The 27434-nt window shown below is 39.0% G+C and overlaps 1 long non-coding RNA gene across 1 annotated transcript in view; it reads left to right on the top strand.

The window, feature by feature from the left end:
* The first annotated feature begins 688 nt into the window (after positions 1-688).
* The window catches only part of LOC144300254 (uncharacterized), a 60645-nt gene continuing 33899 nt past the window's right edge, over positions 689-27434 (top strand). Inside the window, exon 1 of the long non-coding RNA XR_013366838.1 lies at positions 689-816. This is a non-coding gene — a long non-coding RNA (uncharacterized LOC144300254). The remainder of the gene's footprint in view (positions 817-27434) is intronic.

Below are 27434 nucleotides of genomic sequence, written 5' to 3'. Positions count from 1 at the left end.
GACCTCCATCTGGGGCTTTCTGGTCTTGCGCTTTCTTCTCTTCTGCTGGGACGTCAGCCCTTTCGGGAAGCGGGGTCGGGGCGCACGGCTTTACCCACAACAAGACATCTGGGTCTTGGCTCTTCGCGTCCAAGATTGTTTCGGCATCGCTCTGCACCCGCTCTGGAGCAGCGTGTGTCAACTGTGCCGGTCACACTCCGGGGTCTTCTAAGCTCCCACGGGCACCGCGCTTGGGGCAGCGCGCCTTGAGCTCGGCCGACGTGGCCTCGGCTGCCTCCTCCTCCAGCCCCTCGGCCCCGGCGCCGTCGCACACGGACCTGCAGCCGCAGCGCTTTGCCCGCGAAGCTCTTCTCCTGCCCGAGCCCCGCGCTCCCCGCCGGCCCCGCCCCGCCCCACCCCGCCCCACCCGGTCCGGCCCCGGCCCTGCCCCGCCCCGGCCCGCCCCGCCCCGGCCCGACCCCACCCCGCCCGGTCCCGGCCCGGCCCCGCCCCGCCCGGCCCCGACCCCGGCCCGCCCCGCCCCGCCCGACCCCGGCCCGCCCCACCCCGCCCGGCCCCGGCCCGCCCCGCCCCGGCCCGGCCCCGGCCCCGGCCCCGGCCCGCCCCGTCCCGCCCCGTCCCGCCCCGGCCCGACTCCGCCCCGCCCCGCCCGGCCCCGCCCGACTCCCCTCCGCCCCCCGCCTGCAGCCGGCGGCCCGACTTCAATACTTTAAGGCCGAAGAATCACACGAAATGCCACAATTCTGGTGATCATCCAAAAAGTCGGATGGGAAATGAAAGCACCACGAATGGCACCTTTTAAGAAGATGGACGTTGGTAAGGGAAGTGGAGACGAGGAGGCAAATCTCCGGGGAAATCCAGGAAGCTAAGTGAGAGGAGAGGGCCTGGTCGCTAAGCTGACGTGCGAAGTATCGCGGATTCTAAGTTGAGCAATTGATACTTTTAATCATGACTAAAAGCGTAGTAGAGGAGAAGGGGCAAGGTGTAAGAAATAGGGCGTGTCATCCAGATTATATAAAACATCAAGTGCTTGTTCCACTTCTAGTTGAAGTAAGGTATAATAATAATAAGCATAAAAATATGTCTGCAACCATCATAATAACCCCCTCAGGCAAGAAAAATGCCAGCATTCTAATTTTTCCAATAAAAAGGAGAATTAAGAATGTCTCCATGACTTATTTTCAGCCACACTTCTATAAAGACTTCCAATCCCAAACTAATTGTTCTGCCCGATAGCTTGCCAGTGGGCTTAGGGATTGCATAGCCTTTGGAAGCAGCAAAATGACTTTCACACACTGATCAGAGAAGTGCATTCTGCTCTTCCATGTCTGTGTGCATCTCGTGGTATTCTCTTTCAAGTCTGGGCTTCAATACTGCGGTCAGTTTACAGTGAGTAACTGTATCATCTTATACTTCTCCCTTCAGTGGTTCTAGGCTTCATAGATATATCTCCAATGGTCTACATACATCATATCTTCTTTTGTATACTACTTCAGTTAGGCTTTATTTTCTTATAATTTGCAGAACCATCAACTTCAGACGGCTTAGGCAATAAAGGACTACACATCAGAGTTAGAAACAGCTTCAGGGTTGGTTTGATTTAGCAGTTCAACAGTGACATAGAAACCTACTTTCTTTCCATATCTCACTCGGCTTATTTTAAGACTAGCTTCCTCTTAGGGTCACAAGGTGAATGCTAGCAATTACCTTGGCTTTCTACTTTGTCTTTGGGGAGAAAAATCTGCATTTATTCTCTCGGACAGCAGTGGAAAAGTGCTAAGGTCTTTGGAACTTGACTTTATCTTCTCCTATTTCAATTACTCTTGGACAGGCTCCCAGTCTGCCAGCAGTCATGCTTCTTGGACAAATGAGAGCTTTGTATTCCTGAGAGGAAGATGCTTCAGTAGACACTCACTTGCTGATATTGACTATCTACAGGTCATTTACATGACAAACATTAAGACTGCTCTTTAGTCTTTGCTAATATGTGATGACAAAGATTTAGTATAAACAATGTTCTCTGAAAAAATTTAACTAAATAACATGAGTAGTTCTGGTAACACTTTTCTTCATCTAGAGAGATGTAGAGTAGCTTTGGAAGCTTTCTCAGACAGGAAAGGAAGTATCGTTCCCTATAAACCCTCACTAAAAGTTTTCTCCAGAGGGGCACCTGGGTGGGCTCAGTCAGTTAAGCATTGGACTTTTCCTTTCAGCTCAGGTCATGATCTCATGGGTTATGAGATGAAGTCCCACATACGGGCTTCACACTCAGAAGTGAGTCTGCTTAGAGATTCTTTCCCTCTGCTCCTTCCACCCCTCATGTGCTCATGCACACACACACACACTCTCTCTCTCTAAAATATATAAATAACATCTTTTAAAACAAAGTTTTCTCTATGCTCATTGGTTAAAAATGGGCTCCTATCCAACAATGAAAGAATAAATGGTAGCAAGAAATGGGAGTTTCTGACTAGAGTGTGTCTGGGCTACATCTTGGAGCCAGAAGTAAGGATAACTTCTTGGAACCATTTGAGCTGTTGTTAGGGAAGAAGGGACCTGATCAACAATTTAGGATCCTTATGAAAGAAAGGGATTTTTGTGTTGAGAAAATAACACCCAAACAGTAAAAAAAGACAATTCTTACTTTATAAATCTAAAACAGGATGTTGCATTTTTTCCCACAATTAGTCTTTCTCATCTCAGTTAATGGTAACATAACCTAGTGCCAATTACAAAAAAAGAAACAAAGAAGAGAAAAGAAAAGACAAATAAAAATGAAAATCCTAAGAGACACTTTTTTACTTTTGTATCATTAATACCCCAATGTGGTTTAAGCACATCCATAGGGCTCTAGATGCAATCTAGTGTTCTCTCTCCATGCTCACTACAGAGCTTCTTTGACAAGATCTTTCACAGGCCGCCCTAGTATGCCTCCACATCTGCTGCTTTGTAGTCCACTCCACAAGTGAACATAGATTCTTTTCCTACCTCGGGCTCACGCACAACAGTAGGATCAAGATGTGGAAATATAAGATGTATAGAAGTACACTCGAGATATGAATTACAAATTTACCTGCTATTCCATCATTTCTACATGCAATAAATAAAAATGGCATGGTCTTCTGTCCTCATGACTGACTTCTCACTCAAATGAAAATCTGTCAGTAAATATATTCCACCTGATGGGAGCTGTACAAGTTATCAATCAATATATCTAGGTGATTTATTTGCAAACTTTATCAATGATGAAAGAAGGTCTCTTTCTTAAAAACAGCTTAGCCATTACCTAACTGTGAAGCCATTCGGAAATATTTATTGGGTTTTAGTTGTAAATAGAAAAATAATTAACTGTAGACCTCAACAATAATTACACAAGATAACAACTGTTATCAAGGTAGATAATAAAAGGACATCAATACTGACTAAATCAGGGATCCCTGAGTGGCGCAGCGGTTTGGCGCCTGCCTTTGGCCCAGGGCGCGATCCTGGAGACCCAGGATCGAATCCCACATCAGGCTCCCGGTGCATGGAGCCTGCTTCTCCCTCTGCCTGTGTCTCTGCCTCTCTTTCTCTCTGTAACTATCATAAATAAATAAAAATTAAAAAAAAAATACTGACTAAATCAGTAAGGTAAGTTTCAAACTAATATTACAGTAAATGAAACTGACTCTGTTTAGGAGGTGAATGTGTATTTCAATGATTTTATATCTCTATATATTTAACAGTGCTGTAATGATTGTTTATGCATCTATATTTTAATGATTATGTTGTTATTCATCACTATTTTTTATGTCACTTAGAATTCTAGCCCTGGCTTTGTAAATACCAAGTGGGTAATTTAGAGCAATTTGTTAAGCTTTTCTGAAATTCAGCATCTATAAATGCTTAGTTTCCAATGTTGTTGGGAGACAATTTAAAATTTAAATCTAAGCAAATACTAAAATTACTTTGAAATTAAAGTTTTCATATTATACCAAAATTAGCATTTTTGATAATTTATATCATTTTTTACTCTTCAGGTTTTTTTTTCTTCTGGTTTTTCATCCCTAATCTACTGAGCACATTTTTGTTAGATTATTCCCCTTACTAGCCATAAACAATTGGATGAGGAAGGGGAGGCAGAACTAGGTGGGGTCCCTTTACCTTATGGTCTTTTAATATGCAACTAAGAGAACTTCTTTTAGAGATAATTCCAGTGTGTATCTTCAAGCAACTTTTTTTTTCACTTCTATTGCAGCTGTCATATTTATGTTATTATGTAAACAATGACTTTCATTTTTTTGTGATTAAAAAAAAGAATGAGGAAAAAACCTGTTTGTGGGTTTACTAATATGTTAGATGTTTCAAAATATTTTCTCATACAAAATAATTGAAATGTTCTAGAAAACTTAACAAATCACTGTTTTTTTTCTCCAAACTTTTTCCATAACTCTGAACTAGTGTTTTTTTGTTTTATGTTTTTTTTTTTTTTTAGTTTTTGACTTGAATGCAAGAATGCGTTCTCATTTTTTATGATTCAGAGAATTTCAAAAATTATAATTGGCACAGGCCTTCAAAAACACAAATATTCATTATTATTTATTAAGTGCTTATAATATGTCAAGTATCATTTGATATGACTTAAATGTTTTATCTCGTTTCATTTTCAAAATCAACACATTAAGGGGGTATTGCTTTTCTCCTTATTATTTTGCAAATGGTAATGATTTAAAAAGTAAATAAAAGAAAAAAGTCCCAGGGTGATTGGGTGGCTCAGTTGGTTAAGCATCTGCCTTCAGCTCAGGTCATGAGGGTCCTGGAATCGAGCCTCACATTGGACTCCCTGCTCAACAGGGACTCTGCTTCTCCCTCTTCCTCTGCCCCTCCCTTCTGCTCAGGTTCTCACTGGTTCTCTCCTTCTTCCTCAAATGAATAGATTAAAAAATAAAGAATGAAGAAATGAGTCATGGAAATAATATAATCTATTCAGACTCATATATGAGCATGTGCCATGCTGCCAACAGTAAATGACTGTATTTTCTTATTTTCAGATTTTTTTAGTAACTAGAAATTCTATTTTATTTATTTACAGTCCTACAGATAACTATTAAAATCCATAAAATACGCTATCCTATCAAAGACAACAACAAAGTAAAAACAAATAAAAAAAGAAACAATACTACCCAGCAATTAAGAAAATTTCATAATCATCCTACTTAGGCAGTAAAAAATAATGGGAAATAATTGCTTTTGTTTCATTAAAATAAAGAAGCTGGCCAGATTATGTCTAAAGTCCTCTATTGCTCTAAAATTTAGGATTCTCTCTTTGAGCCATGAAAAATATGTAGCTTTATAGAAATCCAGTATTGCTAAAAAAAAGTTATCCATGTAACCAAATAGGCATTTCATCATCCCAGAAATTTCCCCTTTATTGTCAATCACCAGCCCTCACCATTCTCAATCATGCTCTACATACTCTTTTATGTTTGGTTTATTTTACTCAACATTATTTTAGTGACATTAGTCTATGTTGATGCATGCATTACCAATAGATGCATTGAAATATATTCTGGCCTATTTATGACAGTTTATTTTTCTTTTTACATCTTGTATTAGCTCAGGATGCTGTAACAAAACACCATAGACTGGGTAACTTACACAGCAGAAGTTTATTTTCTCAGAATTCTGGGGCCTCAAAGTCTGAGATCAGAGTGCTAGCATAGTCAGTTCCTGGTAGGATTTCTTTCTGGCTTACAGATGGTTGCTTCCTCTCATTGTTTGCTCACAAAGCAGAGAGAGAATGAGATCTCTGGTGTCTCTTCTTAATGGACATCAAGGACATTGGAAAAGGTCCCCCTCATATAAAACCCTCATTTCCTTAATTATCTTCTTGTTTGCCCTACCTCCAGATACAGGCACATGGGGGATTAGGGATTCAACAAAACTTGGGGGACTCAATCCAGTCCGTAACACATATTGACCAACAGGTGGTTTCTAGTTTGGAGTGATTCTGAACAAAATACTATGAACAATCCTGTCCAAAGCTTTTTTAAGGACACATGCTTTCATTGCTTTTAGATCCATTGAGGAAGCAGAATGCCTAAGTTACTAGTTCCTAAGATAGTGTATGCTTATGATTCCCAAAAAAAAACTGCCACATTTTTCCAAAGGTAACATTTTGCATTCCAATCAACTATTTCAATAAGGTCAGTTCAAAGTCCTCAAAAAGTTTTTCATTATCCAGACCTTTAATGTTAGTTTTCTAGTGAAAGTGATGTGATATTAAATTGGGGGTTTACTTTTCATTTATCTGATCTGTGAGGAAGGTGAGCATATTTTCAAGTGTATTTGGTTGCTCATATATCTTCTTTTGTGAGATTTCTCTTCACATCTTTGCACATTTTGATTGGGAATTTTTATTTTACTATTCTAATTTAATTTGTTTTCTAAATATTTTGAACATTTTTATTTAGGATATAAATTGTATGTCACATATTTTTATATGAATATCTCCCACAAATTTTGATTTACACACAATTTCTTTTTCAAGTTTTTATTAAATTCTAGGAAGTTAACAGATAGTGTAATATTGGTTTTAGCTATAGAATTTAGTGATTCATCCCTTACATATAAAACCCAGTGCTTAGCACAAGTGCCCTCCTTAATGCCTATCACTCATTTAATCCATTCCCCCCATCAACCTTTCCTCCATCAACCCTCAATTTGTTCACTATAGTTAGGAGTTTCTTTTATGATTTGCCTCTCTCTTTTTCTCCCCTTATGTTGAACTGCTTTTCTTAAATTCCACATGTGGGTGAAATCATATGGTCTTTGTCTTTCTCTGACTGATTTATTTTGCTTAGCATAATAGTATCTGGCTCTACTGATGTCATTGCAAGTGGCAAGATTTCATTCTTTTTGATGGCTTAGTAATAGCCATATATATGCTATATACTATATATATATATATATGTTACATATACTATATATATTCTCCTTTTATATATATACATATTTCATATATATGTGTGTATATTATATTATATTATATTATATTATATTATATTATTTTATTTTATAATTATATTATATTCCTCATCCATTCATCAGTCAGACTTTTGGGCTCTTTCCATAATTTGGCTATTGTTGATAATGCTGCTATAAATATAAACATCAGGGTGCATGTATCCCTTTGAATCTGTATTTTTTAATCTTTTGGGTCAATACCTAGCAGTGTAATTGCTGGGTCATAGGGTAGTTCCAATTTTAACTTTTACAGGAAACCACAGATGGTGAGGTTTTGAAGAAAGGGGAATCCTTGTGCACTGCTGGTGGGAAAGCAAACTGGTGCAGCTACTCTGGAAAACAGTATGAAGATTCCTCACAGTTTAAAATGATCTCATTGAAGCTTGGTTTTAGAATTTCTTAGGGCCTTCAATAGCTGTTATCTTAATATAGCTTCTTATTCTTTTTTTTTTTTTTTTTTTTTTTTTTTTTTTTATTGGTGTTCAGTTTACTAACGTACAGAATAATACCCAGTGCCCGTCACCCATTCACTCCCACCCCCCGCCCTCCTCCCCTTCTACCACCCCTAGTTCGTTTCCCAGAGTTAGCAGTCTTTACGTTCTGTCTCCCTTTCTGATATTTCCCACACATTTCTTCTCCCTTCCCTTATTTTCCCTTTCACTATTATTTATATTCCCCAAATGAATGAGAACATATAATGTTTGTCCTTCTCCGACTGACTTACTTCACTCAGCATAATACCCTCCAGTTCCATCCACGTTGAAGCAAATGGTGGGTATTTGTCATTTCTAATAGCTGAGTAATATTCCATTGTATACATAAACCACATCTTCTTTATCCATTCATCTTTCGTTGGACACCGAGGCTCCTTCCACAGTTTGGCTATAGTGGCCATTGCTGCTAGAAACATCGGGGTGCAGGTGTCCCGGCGTTTCATTGCATTTGTATCTTTGGGGTAAATCCCCAACAGTGCAATTGCTGGGTCGTAGGGCAGGTATATTTTTAACTGTTTGAGGAACCTCCACACAGTTTTCCAGAGTGGCTGCACCAGTTCACATTCCCACCAACAGTGTAAGAGGGTTCCCTTTTCTCCGCATCCTCTCCAACATTTGTTGTTTCCTGCCTTGTTAATTTTCCCCATTCTCACTGGTGTGAGGTGGTATCTCATTGTAGTTTTGATTTGTATTTCCCTGATGGCAAGTGATGCTGAGCATTTTCTCATATGCATGTTGGCCATGTCTATGTCTTCCTCTGTGAGATTTCTGTTCATGTCTTTTGCCCATTTCATGATTGGATTGTTTGTTTCTTTGGTGTTGAGTTTAATAAGTTCTTTATAAATCTTGGAAACTAGCCCTTTATCTGATATGTCATTTGCAAATATCTTCTCCCATTCTGTAGGTTGTCTTTGAGTTTTGTTGACTGTATCCTTTGCTGTGCAAAAGCTTCTTATCTTGATGAAGTCCCAATAGTTCATTTTTGCTTTTGTTTCTTTTGCCTTTGTGGATGTATCTTGCAAGAAGTTACTATGGCCGAGTTCAAAAAGGGTGTTGCCTGTGTTCTTCTCTAGGATTTTGATGGAATCTTGTCTCACATTTAGATCTTTCATCCATTTTGAGTTTATCTTTGTGTATGGTGCAAGAGAGTGGTCTAGTTTCATTCTTCTGCATGTGGATGTCCAATTTTCCCAGCACCATTTATTGAAGAGACTGTCTTTCTTCCAATGGATAGTCTTTCCTCCTTTATCGAATATTAGTTGCCCATAAAGTTCAGGGTCCACTTCTGGATTCTCTATTCTGTTTCACTGATCTATGTGTCTGTTTTTGTGCCAGTACCACACTGTCTTGATGACCACAGCTTTGTAGTACAACCTGAAATCTGGCATTGTGATGCCCCCAGATATGGTTTTCTTTTTTAAAATTCCCCTGGCTATTCGGGGTCTTTTCTGATTCCACACAAATCTTAAAATAATTTGTTCTAACTCTCTGAAGAAAGTCCATGGTATTTTGATAGGGATTGCATTAAACGTGTATATTGCCCTGGGTAACATTGACATTTTCACAATATTAATTCTGCCAATCCATGAGCATGGAATATTTTTCCATCTCTTTGTGTCTTCCTCAATTTCTTTCAGAAGTGTTCTATAGTTTTGAGGGTATAGATCCTTTACATCTTTGGTGAGGTTTATTCCTAGGTATCTTATGCTTTTGGGTGCAATTGTGAATGGGATTGACTCCTTAATTTCTCTTTCTTCAGTCTCATTGTTAGTGTATAGAAATGCCACTGACTTCTGGGCATTGATTTTGTATCCTGCCACGCTACCGAATTGCTGTATGAGTTCTAGCAATCTTGGGGTGGAGACTTTTGGGTTTTCTATGTAGAGTATCATGTCATCGGCGAAGAGAGAGAGTTTGACTTCTTCTTTGCCAATTTGAATGCCTTTAATGTCTTTTTGTTGTCTGATTGCTGAGGCTAGGACTTCCAGTACTATGTTGAATAGCAGTGGTGAGAGTGGACATCCCTGTCTTGTTCCTGATCTTAGGGGAAAGGCTCCCAGTGCTTCCCCTTTGAGAATGATATTTGCTGTGGGCTTTTCATAGATGGCTTTTAAGATGTCGAGGAATGTTCCCTCTATCCCTACACTCTGAAGAGTTTTGATCAGGAATGGATGCTGTATTTTGTCAAATGCTTTCTCTGCATCCAATGAGAGGATCATATGGTTCTTGGTTTTTCTCTTGCTGATATGATGAATCACATTGATTGTTTTACGGGTGTTGAACCAGCCTTGTGTCCCAGGGATAAATCCTACTTGGTCATGGTGAATAATTTTCTTAATGTACTGTTGGATCCTATTGGCCAGTATCTTGTTGAGAATTTTTGCATCCATGTTCATCAGGGATATTGGTCTGTAATTCTCCTTTTTGGAGGGGTCTTTGTCTGGCTTTGGAATTAAGGTGATGCTGGCTTCATAGAACGAATTTGGAAGTACTCCATCTCTTTCTATCTTTCCAAACAGCTTTAGGAGAATAGGTATGATTTCTTCTTTAAACGTTTGATAAAATTCTCCTGGGAAGCCATCTGGCCCTGGACTCTTGTGTCTTGGGAGGTTTTTGATGACTGCTTCAATTTCCTCCCTGGTTATTGGCCTGTTCAGGTTTTCTATTTCTTCCTGTTCCAGTTTTGGTAGTTTGTGGCTTTCCAGGAATGCGTCCATTTCTTCTAGATTGCCTAATTTATTGGCGTATAGCTGTTCATAATATTTTTTTAAAATCGTTTGTATTTCCTTGGTGTTGGTAGTGATCTCTCCTTTCTCATTCATGATTTTATTAATTTGAGTCTTCTCTCTCTTCTTTTTAATAAGGCTGGCTAATGGTTTATCTATCTTATTAATTCTTTCAAAGAACCAACTCCTGGTTCTGTTGATCTGTTCCACAGTTCTTCTGGTCTCGATTTCGTTGAGTTCTGCTCTAATCTTTATTAACTCCCTTCTTCTCCTGGGTGTAGGATCTATTTGCTGTTTTTTCTCTAGCTCCTTTATGTGTAAGGTTAGCTTTTGTATTTGAGTTCTTTCCAGTTTTTGAATGGATGCTTGTATTGCGATGTATTTCCCCCTTAGGACTGCTTTTGCTGCATCCCAAAGATTTTGAACGGTTGTATCTTCATTCTCATTAGTTTCCATGAATCTTTTTAATTCTTCCTTAATTTCCTGGTTGACCCTTTTATCTTTTAGCAGGATGGTCCTTAACCTCCATGTGTTTGAGGTCCTTCCAAACTTCTTGTTGTGATTTAGTTCTAATTTCAAGGCATTATGGTCCGAGAATATGCAGGGGACAATCCCAATCTTTTGGTATCGGTTCAGACCCGATTTGTGACCCAATATGTGGTCTATTCTGGAGAAAGTTCCATGTGCGCTTGAGAAGAATGTGTATTCAGTTGAGTTTGGATGTAAAGTTCTGTAGATATCTGTGAAATCCATCTGGTCCAGTGTATCATTTAAAGCTCTCGTTTCTTTGGAGATGTTTTGCTTAGAAGACCTATCGAGTATAGAAAGAGCTAGATTGAAGTCACCAAGTATAAGTGTATTATTATCTAAGTATTTCTTCACTTTGGTTAATAATTGATTTATATATTTGGCAGCTCCCACATTCGGAGCATATATATTGAGGATTGTTAAGTCCTCTTGTTGAATAGATCCTTTAAGTATGATATAGTGTCCCTCTTCATCTCTCACTACAGTCTTTGGGGTAAATTTTAGTTTATCTGATATAAGGATGGCTACCCCTGCTTTCTTTTGAGGACCATTCGAATGGTAAATGGTTCTCCAACCTTTTATTTTCAGGCTGTAGGTGTCCTTCTGTCTAAAATGAGTCTCTTGTAGACAGCAAATAGATGGGTCCTGCTTTTTTATCCAGTCTGAAACCCTGCGCCTTTTGATGGGGTCATTAAGCCCGTTCACATTCAGAGTTACTATTGAGAGATATGAGTTTAGTGTCATCATGATATCTATTCAGTCTTTGTTTTTGTGGACTGTTCCACTGAACTTCTTCTTAAAGGGGAATTTTAAGAGTCCCCCTTAAAATTTCTTGCAGAGCTGGTTTGGAGGTCACATATTCTTTTAGTTGCTGCCTGTCTTGGAAGCTCTTTATCTCTCCTTCCATTTTGAATGAGAGCCTTGCTGGATAAAGTATTCTTGGTTGCATGTTCTTTTCATTTAGGACCCTGAATATATCCTGCCAGCCCTTTCTGGCCTGCCAGGTCTCTGTGGATAGGTCTGCTGTTACCCTAATACTCCTCCCCATAAAAGTCAGGGATTTCTTGTCTCTTGCTGCTTTAAGGATCTTCTCCTTATCTTTGGAATTTGCAAGCTTCACAATTAAATGTCGAGGTGTTGAACGGTTTTTATTGATTTTAGGGGGGGATCTCTCTATTTCCTGGATCTGAATGCCTGTTTCCCTTCCCAGATTAGGAAAGTTTTCAGCTAGAATTTGTTCAAATACATATTCTGGCCCTCTGTCCCTTTCGGCGCCCTCGGGAACCCCAATTAAACGTAGGTTTTTCTTCCTCAGGCTGTCGTTTATTTCCCTTAATCTATCTTCATGGTCTTTTAATTGTTTGTCTCTTTTTTCCTCAGTTTCCCTCTTTGCTGTCAACTTGTCTTCTAGGTCACTCACTCGTTCTTCCACCTCGTTAACCCTCGTCGTTAGGACTTCTAGTTTGGATTGCATCTCATTCAATTGGTTTTTAATTTCTGCCTGATTAGCTCTAAATTCTGCAGTCATGAAGTCTCTTGAGTCCTTTATACTTTTTTCTAGAGCCACCAGTAGCTGTATAATAGTGCTTCTGAATTGGCTTTCTGACATTGAATTGTAATCCAGATTTTGTAACTCTGTGGGAGAGAGGACTGTTTCTGATTCTTTCTTTTGAGGTGAGGTTTTCCTTCTAGTCATTTTGCTCAGTGCAGAGTGGCCAAAAGCAAGTTGTATTGGGAAAAAGAGAAAAAGAGAGGAGAGAAAGAAGGAAAGAAAAGAGAAAGAGAAAAAAAAAGGGAAGAAAAAGAAAAAAAAACGAAAAAAAAAAAGAAAAAGAGAAAGAAAAAGAAAGGAGAAAAAAAAGGGGGTGGGGGAAGGAAACAAATCAAAAAGCAAAACAAAACAAAAACAAAAACAAAAAAAAAAAAAAAGAACCACCGGGGAGTATCTTCTGATTCTGTGTTCTTTAAGTCCCTTGGCTTCTCCTGGAACTTGTCCGTCTAGCTGGTGTTCTGGGGGAGGGGCCTGTTGTGCTGATTCTCAGGTTTTAGCAGTTGGGGGAGCTGCTGTGCCCCTGCCTGGTGCAGGGCTCAGTGGGGGTTGTTCACCCCGTGAGGCCCCAGGAGGAACAACCGCAGTGACGGGGCCAGCTCTGCAGCCCCGGAGTCAGCTCCCACAGTCACCACGGAGCTCTCTGTCTGCAGGGCCTGGAGGCTCCGGGGTGGGGCCGCTGATCTGCTCAGCTGGGGCAGGAGCGTCCTCGCTGTCCTGGGCCCTCCCGGCCTCTGCCTGTCCCGGGGGAGGCGGGATCCTGGGCTGTGTCCCGGCGCCCTGTGCTCCCGGGCCTGCGCTGTTGGATTCGCTCCCGCCCCGCAGCCCCCTCCGTGGAGCCGCCGCCCGAGCCCCTCCGAGCTGCTCCTGGAACCGCGCAGCCCCCTCCGCACGGAGCCTCTTCCTCTGCCCGAGCCCCTCCTAGCTGCTCCCGGGGCCGCGCAGCCCCCTCCGCGGAGCCGCCCCCGAGCCCCCCCGAGCTGCTCCGGGTCCCGCCGTGCGCGCTGCAGCCCTTAGGGAGCTCGGCGCACTCTCCCGGGGCGCAGGTGCTGTTAGTGTCCCCGGGAGCCCGAGGGCATCCCCGCCCTCCTGGGTCCTGCTCCACCTCCCCGCGAGCCCCTTTCCCCCGGGAAGGTCGGTGCAGCTCCTGCTCCTCCGGGACGGGGCTCTCCTGTCCTGGGGACACTCGCCCCGGCCTCAGCCCGGCTCCTCGCGGGGCCCCTCCCCCTTGGAGGCCTTTGTTTCTTTATTTCTTTTTCCCCGTCTTCCTACCTTGATAGAAGCGCGAACTCTTCTCACTGTAGCATTCCAGCTGGTCTCTCTTTAAATCTCAGGCCGAATTCATAGATTTTCAGGATAATTTGAAGGTTTTCTAGGTAGTTTGGTGGAGACAGGTGATTTGGGGACCCTACTCTTCCGCCATCTTGCTCCTCCCCTCTATAGCTTCTTATTCTTAAGTGTGGTCATTCTATTGTCTTATTTGAATACTTTACATATGTAGTAAGATCTTCCCATTCTGGCTGGTCTGAAACTCCAATGTTTTCCATGTGCAGTGCCTCTAGCATTTTCATTCTGCCATCAATCCAAGAAGCTGCACCTATATAACCAAATGACTTAGCCAAGGATCCTTGAGGAATGCTCATAGAGGTTTCTATCTTTCCTTTCCCCAGTTCTAGTTCTTCTCTAAGGATCAGATCCAAGTAATTCAGAGCCTCTATTATGCTTTCTCTCTCCTCAGTACAGTTGGATTATCACATTCTTCTTGTGTTCCATGTCTACGCATTGTTTCAATTCCAGGAAATGTTATCTGTGCAGAGAGCCAAAGAATATATAGCTCTTACCTCATGAATTTCCCTTCTCTGAGAAATAGTCCTGTGCTTATAATTTTTAAGGCCTAAAAATAGATGTTTTGGGGCACCTGGGTAACTCAATTGGTTAAGCATTTGCCCTCAGCTCAGGTCATGATAACAGGGTCCTGAAATTGAGTCCTGCACTGGGCTCCATGCTCAGTGGAGAGCCTGTTTCTTCCTTTGTCTGGCCCCCTGCTCAGGCTTTCTCTCTCAATCTCTCTCAAATAAATAAAACATTTTTTAAATTAATAAATAAATAAAAATAGGTGTTTTGTATATTTTGTGAATTCATTTATAATTGCCAGGAAATTCTAAGTTATTTTATCATGGAAAGAAGTGTAAGTAACCATTTAAAAAATATATAACTGAATATTTATCCAAAGAAAATGAAACTAATTTGGAAAGATATAGGAACTCTTATGTTTATTGCAGAATTATTTACAATAACCAAGATATGGAAAAAAACTAAAAAACCATTAATAGACAAATAGATAAGGAAGATGTGCTGTATGCAGTGGAATATTATGCAGCCATAAAAAGTGATTATGCCTTTTGAGACAACATAAATGGACCTAGAAGGTATTATGCTAAGTGAAATAAGTCAGACTGAGAAGGACAAATACCATATGATTTCACTCATGTGTGAAGTCTAAAAAATGAATAAATAAAAAGAAGAATCAGTCCCATAAATGCAGAGAACAAATTGATGGTTGTCAGAGGATAAAGGGGTGGAGACCAGGAAAAATGGATGAAGGGGAGGGGATATATAGTCTCCTAATTATAGAGTGAGTAAGCCATGGACTAAAATGCACAGCTTATAGTCAATGACATTGTAATAACAATTTTAAAAGACAGATGGTAGTTACACTTGTGAAGAATAAACTTGTTAAGCAGCGCCTGGGTCACTCAGTTGGTTGAGCATCAGCCTTCACCTCTGGTCATGATCCCAGGGTCTTGGGATCAAGCCCAAATTGGGCTCCCTTTTCAGAAGGGAGTTTGCTTCTCCCTCTGACCCTCTCCCTGCTCCCGCTCTCTCTCTTTCTCTCAAATAGTCTTGTCGAATCATTATGTTGTATACTTGAAACTAATGTAATGTTTTGTGTCAACTATACACAAATAAATAATTTAAAATTTAAAAATAAAAAAAGGAAAATAATTTACAAGAGAGCTTGATACTCTTCCCAGTCATGTGATTCAGGATCATCAGTTTATCTTCACAAACATGCGTGTCCTTCCAAACTATCCTAGTTACTTGGATGGGAAGCTCAACATAGTCAAATGTTAAAATAAAATCATCTGAAATAAATATGAAAAAATATACCTGTGGATGTGTATGAATACATACTTATGTTTAAATTTCTCATTTCTTAGATATTCCAGATAATAATATTCATATTATGTGGTTATTTTTAATCCATTTTTTAATTTAATAATGCTTCATGGAGATTTTGCCATAATAGTCCAAAAGATATTTTTACACTTTTTACAGCATTGTGTACTACATTGTATGGCTATATAATAATTTATTAAACTAGTATTATATTGATAGACATTTGAATTATTTCTGGTCTTTGTCATTTAAAGGTACTGTTTAGAATAGTATTATGCATATATTTGTTTATTCATTTTTTTGGGCAGAGTATCCTTGGTTAATTTCTTAGAAGTGGGAATGCTGGGCCAATGGGTATGAAAGTTTATATAAAGTTAAAACTTTATGAAAGTTACATATATTACATATTATATAATGTATATACAGCTTTATTAAATATGACAAATTATCTTTCACTGATGGTACAGTTTCATTTTGCATTCCACCAGTAATAAGGAACAGTGAAACACACTTTGTGGAAAGCCCATTTATATTATAAAAGTTATAGTAAAAAGACAAATTATAGAATAAGAGGGAAATGTCTTGCTAAAACTCTTTTATTAATTATAGACAATGATATCCATAAGTGTCCATTACCTTGTTGAAATAAAGTGTGTTCAATCCTTTGTGTTTAAATTAAACAAATGAATAATCCAGAAGAATAAAATTTTTTGAAATTTTTTTTCTTGGAGACCATACATCTTTAGTTAAACCATTAACTCCAGCCTAACTTCTAAATTAGAGAATGGTTACTGGAGCTTTCCTTTAGAAAGTTACTTATTTTTGCCTTTAAGAAAGGTAAGATATACAGGGAAGAGAATCTCAGGGACAGATATATGGTGGTTCTGATCATTACAAAAGCTTCCATTGTGTATTTGATTTCAAATCATATATAAATTATTTAATTAACGCTGAGTTTAAAGTATGAGATATGTGAACTCAATTGAAACAATGATCTGAAAGTGCCGATTCCTTCCAAGTTACATAATTGAATTATTCTTTTTCTGAAGGAGTATGGATGGTTTATTGCACATGAAAACAAAAGATAAAATAAAATAGGGAACATTCAACTTAGAGATATGATGGGAGAAGTAATATCTAATCTGTTCAAATTAAATCCCTGATTTTATTCTTTATCATTATATAAATTAGTGATGTTAAAAATAAATTGGGTTGAAAAACAATCTCTTTAAAAATCAGAGGACAGTAACACCGTATCTAAAAATACAATTACACACAATAAATTTCAGTTACCTTGAATGTAGAAACAACAATGGAGAAGTTATGTAAGGTTTTTTTTTGTTTGTTTTCTTTTACTAGATCAATTTAACAATAAAATATCTACAGGTAAAGAGCAATAGCAGTGCTGTTATAGTTAAGAGTATCTAAAAATAGTTGGAATATTATTAACTCAAGGGGAAAATGCACTAAAAATTTATACTGGGTTTATTTTATCTTCATTTTCTTTGCTTTGTTTTATGTTTTTTGCTTTTGCACTAAATCAGACAGTTCTTGGAATAATATAATTGTGATGAGAAATCCTACAATAAAAAGTAATTATCTACTTCATTTAAATATTTCATCAGAGGGAGGGAGGGGCAAGATGGTGGAAGAGTAGGGTCCCCAAGTCACCTGTCCCCACCAGATTGCCTAGATAACCTTCAAATCATCCTGAAAATCTATAAATTCGGCCTGAGATTTAAAGAGAGAACAGCTGGAATGCTACAGTGAGAAGAGTTGCGCTTCTGTCAAGGTAGGAAGACGGGGAAAAAGAAATAAAGGAACAAAAGGCCTCCAAGGGGAGGGGCCCCGCGAGGAGCCGGGCTGAGGCCGGGGCGAGTGTCCCCAGGACAGGAGAGCCCCGTCCCGGAGGAGCAGGAGCTGCACCGACCTTCCCGGGGGAAAGGGGCTCGCGGGGAGGTGGAGCAGGACCCGGGAGGGCGGGGATGCCCTCGGGCTCCCGGGACAGTAACAGACACCTGCGCCCCGGGAGATGCGCGGAGCTCCCTAAGGGCTGCAGCGCGCACGGCGGGACCCGGAGCAGCTCGGGGGGCTCGGGGGCGGCTCCGTGGAGGGGGCTGCGGGGCGGGAGCAGGGAAGGGAAGGGAATCTGGGAAGGGAAACAGGCATTCAGATCCAGGAAATAGAGAGATCCCCCCCTAAAATCAATAAAAACCGTTCAACACCTCGACATCTAATAGTTAAGCTTGCAAATTCCAAAGATAAAGAGAAGATCCTTAAAGCAGCAAGAGACAAGAAATCCCTGACTTTTATGGGGAGGAGTATTAGGGTAACAGCAGACCTCTCCACAGAGACCTGGCAGGCCAGAAAGGGCTGGCAGGATATATTCAGGGTCCTAAATGAGAAGAACATGCAACCAAGAATACTTTATCCAGCAAGGCTCTCATTCAGAATGCAAGGAGAGATAAAGAGCTTCCAAGACAGGCAGGAACTGAAAGAATATGTGATCTCCAAGCCAGCTCTGCAAGAAATTTTAAGGGGGACTCTTAAAATTCCCCTTTAAGAAGAAGTTCAGTGGGACAATCCACAAAAACAAGGACTGAATAGATATCATGATGACACTAAACTCATAGCTGTCAATAGTAACTCTGAACGTGAACGGGCTTAATGACCCCATCAAAAGGCACAGGGTGTCAGACTGGATAAAAAAGCAGGACCCATCTATTTGCTGTCTACAAGAGACTCATTTTAGACAGAAGGACACCTACAGCCTGAAAATAAAAGGTTGGAGAACCATTTACCATTCAAATGGTCCTCAAAAGAAAGCAGGGGTAGCCATCCTTATACAAGATAAACTGAAATTTACCCCGAAGACTGTAGTGAGAGATGAAGACGGACACTCTCTCATACTTAAAGGATCTACCAACAAGAGGACTTAATAATCCTCAATATATATGCCCCGAATGTGGGAGCTGCCAAATATATAAATCAATTAATAACCGAAGTGAAGAAATACTTAGATAATAATACACTTATACTTGGTGACTTCAATCTAGCTCTTTCTACCCTCGGTAGGTCTCTAAGCACAACATCTCCAAAGAAACGAGAGGTTTAAATGATACACTGGACCAGATGGATTTCACAGATATCTACAGAACTTTACATCCAAACTCAACTGAATACACATTCTTCTCAAGTGCGCATGGAACTTTCTCCAGAATAGACCACATACTGGGTCACAAATCGGGTCTGAACCGATACCAAAAGATTGGGATCGTCCCCTGCATATTCTCAGACCATAATGCCTTGACATTAGAACTAAATCACAACAAGAAGTTTGGAAGGACCTCAAACACGTGGAGGTTAAGGACCATCCTGCTAAATGATGAAAGGGTCAACCAGGAACTTAAGGAAGAATTAAAAAGATTCATGGAAACTAATGAGAATGAAGTTACAACCGTTCAAAATCTTTGGGATGCAGCAAAATCAGTCCTGAGGGGGAAATACATCGCAATACAAGCATCCGTTCAAAAACTGGAAAGAACTCAAATACAAAAGCTAACCTTACACATAAAGGAGCTAGAGAAAAAACAGCAGATGGACCCCAAGCCCAGCAGAAGAAAAGAATTAATTAAAATTCGTGCAGAATTCAATGAAATCGAGACCAGAAGAACTGCAAAACGGATCAACAGAACCAGGAGTTGCTTCTTTGAAAGAATTAATAAGATAGATAAACCATTAGCCAACCTTATTAAAAAGAAGAGAGAGGAGACTCAAATTAATAAAATCATGAATGAGAAAGGAGAGATCACTACCAACACCAAGGAAATACAAAAGATTTTAAAAACATATTATGAACAGCTATACGCCAATAAATTAGGCAATCTAGAAGAAATGGACGCATTCCTGGAAAGCCAGAAACTACCAAAACTAAAACTGGAAGAAATAGAAAACCTGAACAGGCCAATAACCAGGGAGGAAATTGAAACAGTCATCAAAAACCTCCCAAGACACAAGAGTCCAGGGCCAGATGGCTCCCCAGGGGAATTCTATCAAATGTCTAAAGAATAAATCATACCTTTTCTACTAAAGCTGTTTGGAAAGATAGAAAGAGATGGAGTACTTCCAAATTCGTTCTATGATGCCAGCATCACCTTAATTCCAAAACCAGACAAAGACCCCACCAAAAAGGAGAATTACAGACCAATATCCCTGATGAACATGGATGCAAAAATTCTCACCAAGATACTAGCCAATAGGATCCAACCGCCCATTAAGAAAATTATTCACCACGACCAAGTAGGATTTAGCCCTGGAACACAAGGCTGGTTCAACACTTATAAAACAATCAATGTGATTCATCATATCAGCAAGAGAAAAACCAAGAACCATATGATCCTCTCATTAGATGCAGAGAAAGCATTTGACAAAATACAGCATCCATTCCTGATCAAAACTCTTCAGAGTGTAGGGATAGAGGGAACATTCCTCAGCATCTTAAAAGCCATCTATGAAAAGCCCACAGCAAATATCATTCTCAAAGGGGAAGCACTGGGAGCCTTCCCCTAAGATCAGGAACAAGACAGGGATGTCCACTCTCACCACTGCTGTTCAACATAGTACTGGAAGTCCTAGCCTCAGCAATCAGACAACAAAAAGACATTAAAGACATTCAAATTGGCAAAGAAGAAGTCAAACTCTCCCTCTTCACCGATGACATGATACTCTACATAGAAAACCCAAAAGCCTCCACCCCAAGATTGCTAGAACTCATACAGCAATTTGGTAGTGTGGCAGGATACAAAATCAATGCCCAGTAGTCAGTGGCATTTCTATACACTAACAATGAGGCTGAAGAAAGAGAAATTAAGGAGTCAATCCCATTTACAATTGCACCCAAAAGCATAAGATCCCTAGGAATAAACCTAACCAAAGAGGTAAAGAATCTATACCTTAAAAACTATAGAACACTTCTGAAAGAAATTGAGGAAGACACAAAGAGATGGAAAAATATTCCATGCTCATGGATTGGCAGAATTAATATTGTGAAAATGTCAATGTTACCCAGGGCAATGTACACGTTTAATGCAATCCCTATCAAAATACCATGGACTTTCTTCAGAGAGTTAGAACAAATTATTTTAAGATTTGTGTGGATTCAGAAAAGACCCCACATTTTAAAAAAGAAAACCATAACTGGGGGCATCACAATGCCAGATTTCAGGTTGTACTACAAAGCTGTGGTCATCAAGACAAGTGTGGTACTGGCACAACAACAGACACATAGATCAATGGAACAGAACAGAGAACCCAGAAGTGGACCCTCAACTTTATGGTCAACTAATATTCGATAAAGGAGGAAAGACACTCCACTGGAAGAAAGACAGTCTCTTCAATAAATGGTGCTGGGAAAATTGGACATCCACATGCAGAAGAATGAAACTAGACCACTCTCTTTCACCATACACAAAGATAAACTCAAAATGGATGAAAGATCTAAATGTGAGACAAGATTCCATCAAAATCCTAGAGAGGAACACAGGCAACACCCTTTTTGAACTCGGCCACAGTAACTTCTTGCAAGATACATCCACGAAGGCAAAAGAAACAAAAGCAAAAATGAACTATTGGGACTTCATCCAGATAAGAAGCTTTTGCACAGCAAAGGATACAGTCAACAAAACTAAAAGACAACCTACAGAATGGGAGAAGAGATTTGCCAATGGCATATCAGATAAAGGGCTAGTTTCCAAGATCTATAAAGAACTTATTAAACTCAACACCAAAGAAACAAACAATCCAATCATGAAATGGGCAAAAGACAGGAAGAGAAATCTCACAGAGGAAGACATAGACATGGCCAACACGCACATGAGAAAATGCTCTGCATCACTGGCCATCAGGGAAATACAAATCAAAACCACCATGAGATACCACCTCACACCAGTGAGAATGGGGAAAATTAACAAGGCAGGAAACCACAAATGTTGGAGAGGATGCGGAGAAAAGGGAACCCTCTTGCACTGTTGGTGGGAATGTGAACTGGTGCAGCCACTCTGGAAAACCATGTGGAGGTTCCTCAAAGAGTTAAAAATAGACCTGCCCTATGACCCAGCAATTGCACTGCTGGGGATTTACCCCAAAGATTCAGATGCAATGAAACACCGGGACACCTGCACCCCGATGTTTCTAGCAGCAATGTCCACAATAGCCAAACTGTGGAAGGAGCCTCGGTGTCCATCGACAGATGAATGGATAAAGAAGATGTGGTCTATGTATACAATGGAATATTCCTCAGCCATTAGAAACGACAAATACCCACCATTTGCTTCAACGTCGATGGAACTGGAGGGTATTATGCTGAGGGAAGTAAGTCAATTGGAGAAGGACAAACATTGTATGTTCTCATTCATTTGGGGAATATAAATAATAGTGAAAGGGAATATAAGGGAAGGGAGAAGAAATGTGTGGGAAATATCAGAAAGGGGGACAGAACATGAAGACTCCTAACTCTGGGAAACCAACTAGGGGTGATGGAAGTGGAGGAGGGCGGGCGGTGGGGGTGAATGTGTGACGTGCACTGAGGGGGGCTCTTGACAGGGTGAGCACTGGGTGTTATTCTATTTGTTCGTAAATTGAACACCAATAAAAAATAAATTTATTTTGTCTACAAAATTCCTTATAGGAATTGTCTACAATTCCTTATAGGAGTTTCATTGTTTTAGGTCTTACATTCAAGTCTGTTATTTATTTCAAGTTAATTTCTGCATATGTTCAATGAAAGTGCTCTGGTTTCATTCTTTTTCATTTGGCTTTTCATTTTTTCCTGCACCATTTACTGAAGACTCTGTTTTTTTCTCCATTGTATATCATTGTCTCCTTTGTCATAAGCTAATAGTTTCTATATGTGTGGATTTATTCGGGGGCTCTTAATTATGTTTTATTGGGCAGTGTTTAATGCCAATCCCATACTGTTTTGATTATTGCAGTTTTGTTGTATAGTTTGAAATCAGGGAGCATGATTCCTCCATCTTTGTTCTTTCTCAAGATTACTTTGGCCATTTGAGGTCTTTTGTCATTCCATACAAATTTTACAATTATTATCTTTTTTATTTCTGTGAAAAATGCCATTGGGGTTTTGATAGATATTGCATTAAAATTTTAGATTGTTTTGGGTACTATGGGTATTCTAACAATATTAATTTTTCTGATCTATGGGCACAAAATATCTTTTTGTTTATGTTTATCTTCTGTAATTACTTTTATCACTGTTTTATGGTTAAGTGTTGATGTTTAAAACACAAAACAATTAGGGACACCTGGGCAGCTCAGTAGGTTGTGTCTGACTCTTGATTTTGGCTCAGGTCATGATCTTAGGGTTATGAGATTGAATCCCATGTCAGGCTTCATGGTGAGTGTGGAACCTGCTTAAAATTCTCTCTCCCCCTCTTCCTCTGCTTCTTCTCCTCCTCTAAAACAAAGCAGCAGCAGCAGAAACAACAACAAGCCCTGAAAGTGACATTAGTAAGATGATAATATAGAAGCCCAGTTCCTTGTACCTCCATGGAGAAGCCGACTTAATATCAATATATGGAATGAATTATCTTTATGATATTTCCAAAAATAAGTTTAGAATGTGCAGCACCTCAGGCAAACACAAAACCAAAATCCACATCAAAACAGATAAGAAAGTTTATTGCATTTGCCAGCTACAGCCCATTCCTCTTCCCTGGAACAGCATGGCATGACTGAGAGAAAACCACCAACCCCACGAGGGAACAGAAAAGTGAAATGTGCATCCAACTTTCTGGCTTTTAAGGGGGCTGCCTGAAGGACTTGTTTCTGCCTTGCCTGACTCAAGCACTAAGGGAATAGTGGTATTAGTTGGTCACCCGGGTGGGGGCCCACTGAGAACAGAGATAAATGTGACAGCTTAGTATAGCACCAAAAAGTCTGCAGTACTCCAGAGAGACACCAGAGGGAATAAGAAATTATGGGCACTTGGAAACAGAGGCAAAACTCCCTAAGTAGGAAGTTAACTGCATAAGCCCAGAGAATGTAGGCCCATAGAAAAGGTTTGAAAGGACTTCAGAATCTCTAGTTAGTCTTAGTGACAAAAGTAATTACGTGTGAAGCCAATCCGTAAAGACTGAGAAGAGCAACTATCGTTCAAACAATAAGATCTCAACAACAACAACAACAACAACAACAACAGAATATCAACATAGAGAAACCATTTTTAAAAAGTGTCAAAAAGGGGATCCCTGGGCAGGTTTAGTACCTGCCTTCAGCCCAGGGTGTGATCCTGGGGTCCCAGGATCGAGTGCCATGTCAGGCTCCTTTCATGGAGCCTGCTTCTCCCTCTGCCTGTGTCTCTGCCCCCCCCCCCCATATATCTCTATCTCTATCTATCTCTATCTCTATCTCTATCTATCTATCTCTATCTATCTCTCATGAATAAATAAAATCTTTAAAAAAGTAAAAATAAAATAAAAAGAGTCAAATGAAAATTAAAAAAAATACAGTGACTTAATTGAAAAATTTACTAGAAGCATTTAACAGCTGACTTGATTAAGCAGAAGAATTGGCAAACTTAAAAACAAGTCATTTGAAATTATTGATCAAGAAGACTACAAAGGAAAAGAATGAAGAAAATTGAAGAGCCTGAGGGACTTACAGGTAATTAGCAAATAAATCACTTATGTATTATAGAAGTTGCAGATGGAGAAAAGAAAGAGAAAGGGAAGAGAGCCTAATTGAGAAAATAATGGCTGAAAACCTCCTAACTTTAAGGAAGGAAAGGGACATGCAAATTCAAAAAGTTCAATTAGCTCTGATGAGGATAAGTCAAAGGGGCTCACACTGAAACATATTTTCTTTTCCAAATAAGAACATAATTTCCTAAAGTAATCTTTAAAATGTGAGAGATTTTTATGAATAGTTGCTAACATCAACCAAATCTTTACTGATTACCTTAGTTAGAATGTTAATATCACTATCTGCTACAATTTAATATTTATGGTTTCTGTGCTTAGAAAAATATTCCAAAAGGATAATACATATTTTTAAAAAATAAATAATAGCTTTATATAGTCTATTTTTAATCTAATCATACAAAGTTACAAATTATTCAGAAATAGAGTATTATCATTCTAAATTCCCTTTGAAGATAGCCACCTTTGCTTCACTTCCTCTAGGTTATTATTAAATTAAGATAAATATTTAAATAAATTTATGTTATTTACTAAGTTTTGTAATAAGGAAAGTATTGAAATTTCTATAGATCTGTATGACTAATTATATGAGAATAACAGCCAATTGAGTAACATCTTTTGCTTTTGACAAGTTATCCTGTCCCACAATTACTAATAAGAAAATTATCTACATATTCTTAAATTAGATTGTAAAATATTTAGTCAACTCCTTGATGAACTCCATAGCAGGCAATTTTATAGATTGATGAGTATGAAACTTAATTACCACATTTTAAACTTTATATTTAAAATATCTCTCATTGTTAAATGAAGAAAAATGTGCCTTCTTTTACTGTGTTATCCTTTTTTATTATTCTTTATAGTATGTTACAGATACTTTGCACAATGTTCTGATAAAGAAAACAAAAATACACTTGCCTTTACTTAACTAGCAGTCCAATGATAGCTAGCATTTATAGACTGGCTGCCTGGCAAGAAATCTAAAAAGATTTTACATATATATATATATTTTTTTTTTCAGTTCATTCTCACAAAAATATCAGTAAGTCCTATCTTTTTAAGCGCTTCACAGATAGTAAAATGAGATATTAAGTTATTCCTAAGGCCACACAGTAAAAGACAAAGTCAGGCCCGTTCAAGCATGTCCTCTAGAATTCCCTTCTCTCTTACTTTACTGCCAGGGGCACTGACGCTTAAGGTATCAGCTCATTTATTGGTCACATTTTGTAGTAAGTATTCAAATTCCCACTTTATAGATCAGTAACAAAATTTCTGAATGATTATATAATTTTCCAATCACAAAATTTGAAAAGGAGCTATTGAAATATAAAGCCAAGTCTTCTGAGTCCAAAGTCAAAACTCTTAACCTGAAAGTAAAATTGGTAAAAGTAGAAAAATGCCTTATTCCTAATCTTGTGTTGTATAATGTCAGTGCTATCACTAAGTGGAATAATGTAGACTGAAATATATTCCTCCTGGAATGGCTAAGAATTATAATATATTTACAGTACTAGTTACCAGTGAAAGTTAAAATCTCTACATTAAAGATTTTCAAAAGTGCTGTACCTGTTTAAAGTGGGAAAGAGTAATATTAACTAACAAATGTTACAAATTTTAAATGATAAAATTCAATTAAAAACTTTTAAAACAGACGTTTAGATTCAGGACATTATATTTAGGTACTATGAACATTTAGTTGACTTATCCCTACTTGAAAAACATTTAAGAACACACGTGTAGGGATGCCTGAGTGGCTCAGTGGTTGAGCATCTGCCTTTGGCTCAGAATATGATTCCAGGATCCTGGGATCCAGTCCCACATCAGGTTCCCCACATGGAGTCTGCTTCTCCCTCTGCCTGTGTCTCTGATTCTCTCTCTGTCTCTCTCTCTCTCTGTGTGTATCTCTCATGAATAAATAAATAAAATCTTTAAAAAAATAAATAAATAAATAAATAAAATCTTAAAAAAAGAGAGACATGTGTAACTTGTGCATTTTCATTCTCACATATGATAGAGAAGTTTCAGTGTTGGACACATAAAAGCACAAGTTTGGTTCCACGTAGCCTATAGGAACAGTCTAATGCCATCAGTTTAGCAAATTTCTACACAGGCTGATCAAGAGGCTGGCAGCTGGACAAAATGGTAGCAGCAAGCAGTGGCGCGCTATCACAGAGTATCCACTGGCATTGTCCTCTTTATGAATGATTCCCCATTCCTTAAACCAAAGGATGCTAGCTTTGACATTGGTGTATTTTTACCATTTTAGCCAGAAGTTGGCACAGATGCTACTGTATTAAGGTTGTCACTAATTTTCTTAAGGTATATTCTGAGTTCCATAACACTTTACTTGTTTTCTTTATCCCTGAAGAATAGAGTGATTCAATGGAGTCCATTTTGTTAACCTCAGCAATTAGTTGTTTTATACCCTTTGTGGAATCCATAAGAGCATGCTCACAGATCAGCCTGTTCCTGGGGAGGCTATCTTCAAATTGATCAACATCAGTTGTAATCTTTTTCCTGGTGAAGGGTCTTGCCTCCATGTTGATAGCTGCTGACTGATCCAGTGGTGGTTGCTGAAGGTTAAGGTAACTATAACAATTTCTCAAAATATGAAAATAGTGAAGTTTTCCACATTGAATAGCTCTTTTTTTCATGAATGATTTCCTGTAGCATGTGATGCTGTTTGCCAGCATTTCACCCATAGTAGAACTTATTTCAACACCGGAGTCAATTCTTTCAAATTCTGCTGCTGCCTTATCAACTAAGTTTATGTAATATTATAAATCCTTTGTTGTCATTTCAGTAATCTTGACAGAATCTTCACCAGGAAAAGTCAGAGTAGAAGTAGATTCTATTTCAAGAAACTACTTTCTTTCATCATCCATAAATAGCTTGATCTCCACTAAAGGTTTACCATGAGATTGAAGAAATTCAAATATAATAATAATGAAAAAGTTTGAAATATTGTGAGAATCACCTAAATATGACACAGAGACATATAAGTAAGCAAATATTGTTAGAAAAAAATGGTACTGATAGACTTTCAATGCAGGTCTGCCACAAACCTTCAATTTCTAAAAAACACAGTTATCTGTGAAGTGCTAGAAAGTAAAATGCAATAAAATGAGGTATGCCTGTACTTCTGCATATATTATAACTAGAGCACACAATGCTCTTGTTTTATGGTTTCAGTAATCAGGTATCTTTTAGGAAAACTAGACAAAGTGGGAACATCTTT

Source organism: Canis aureus, chromosome 28, assembly GCF_053574225.1.
Source record: "Canis aureus isolate CA01 chromosome 28, VMU_Caureus_v.1.0, whole genome shotgun sequence".
Taxonomy (NCBI): domain Eukaryota; kingdom Metazoa; phylum Chordata; class Mammalia; order Carnivora; family Canidae; genus Canis; species Canis aureus.
The sequence above is the reverse complement of the archived record's forward strand: the minus strand, read 5'-3'. Positions and strand labels throughout refer to the sequence as shown.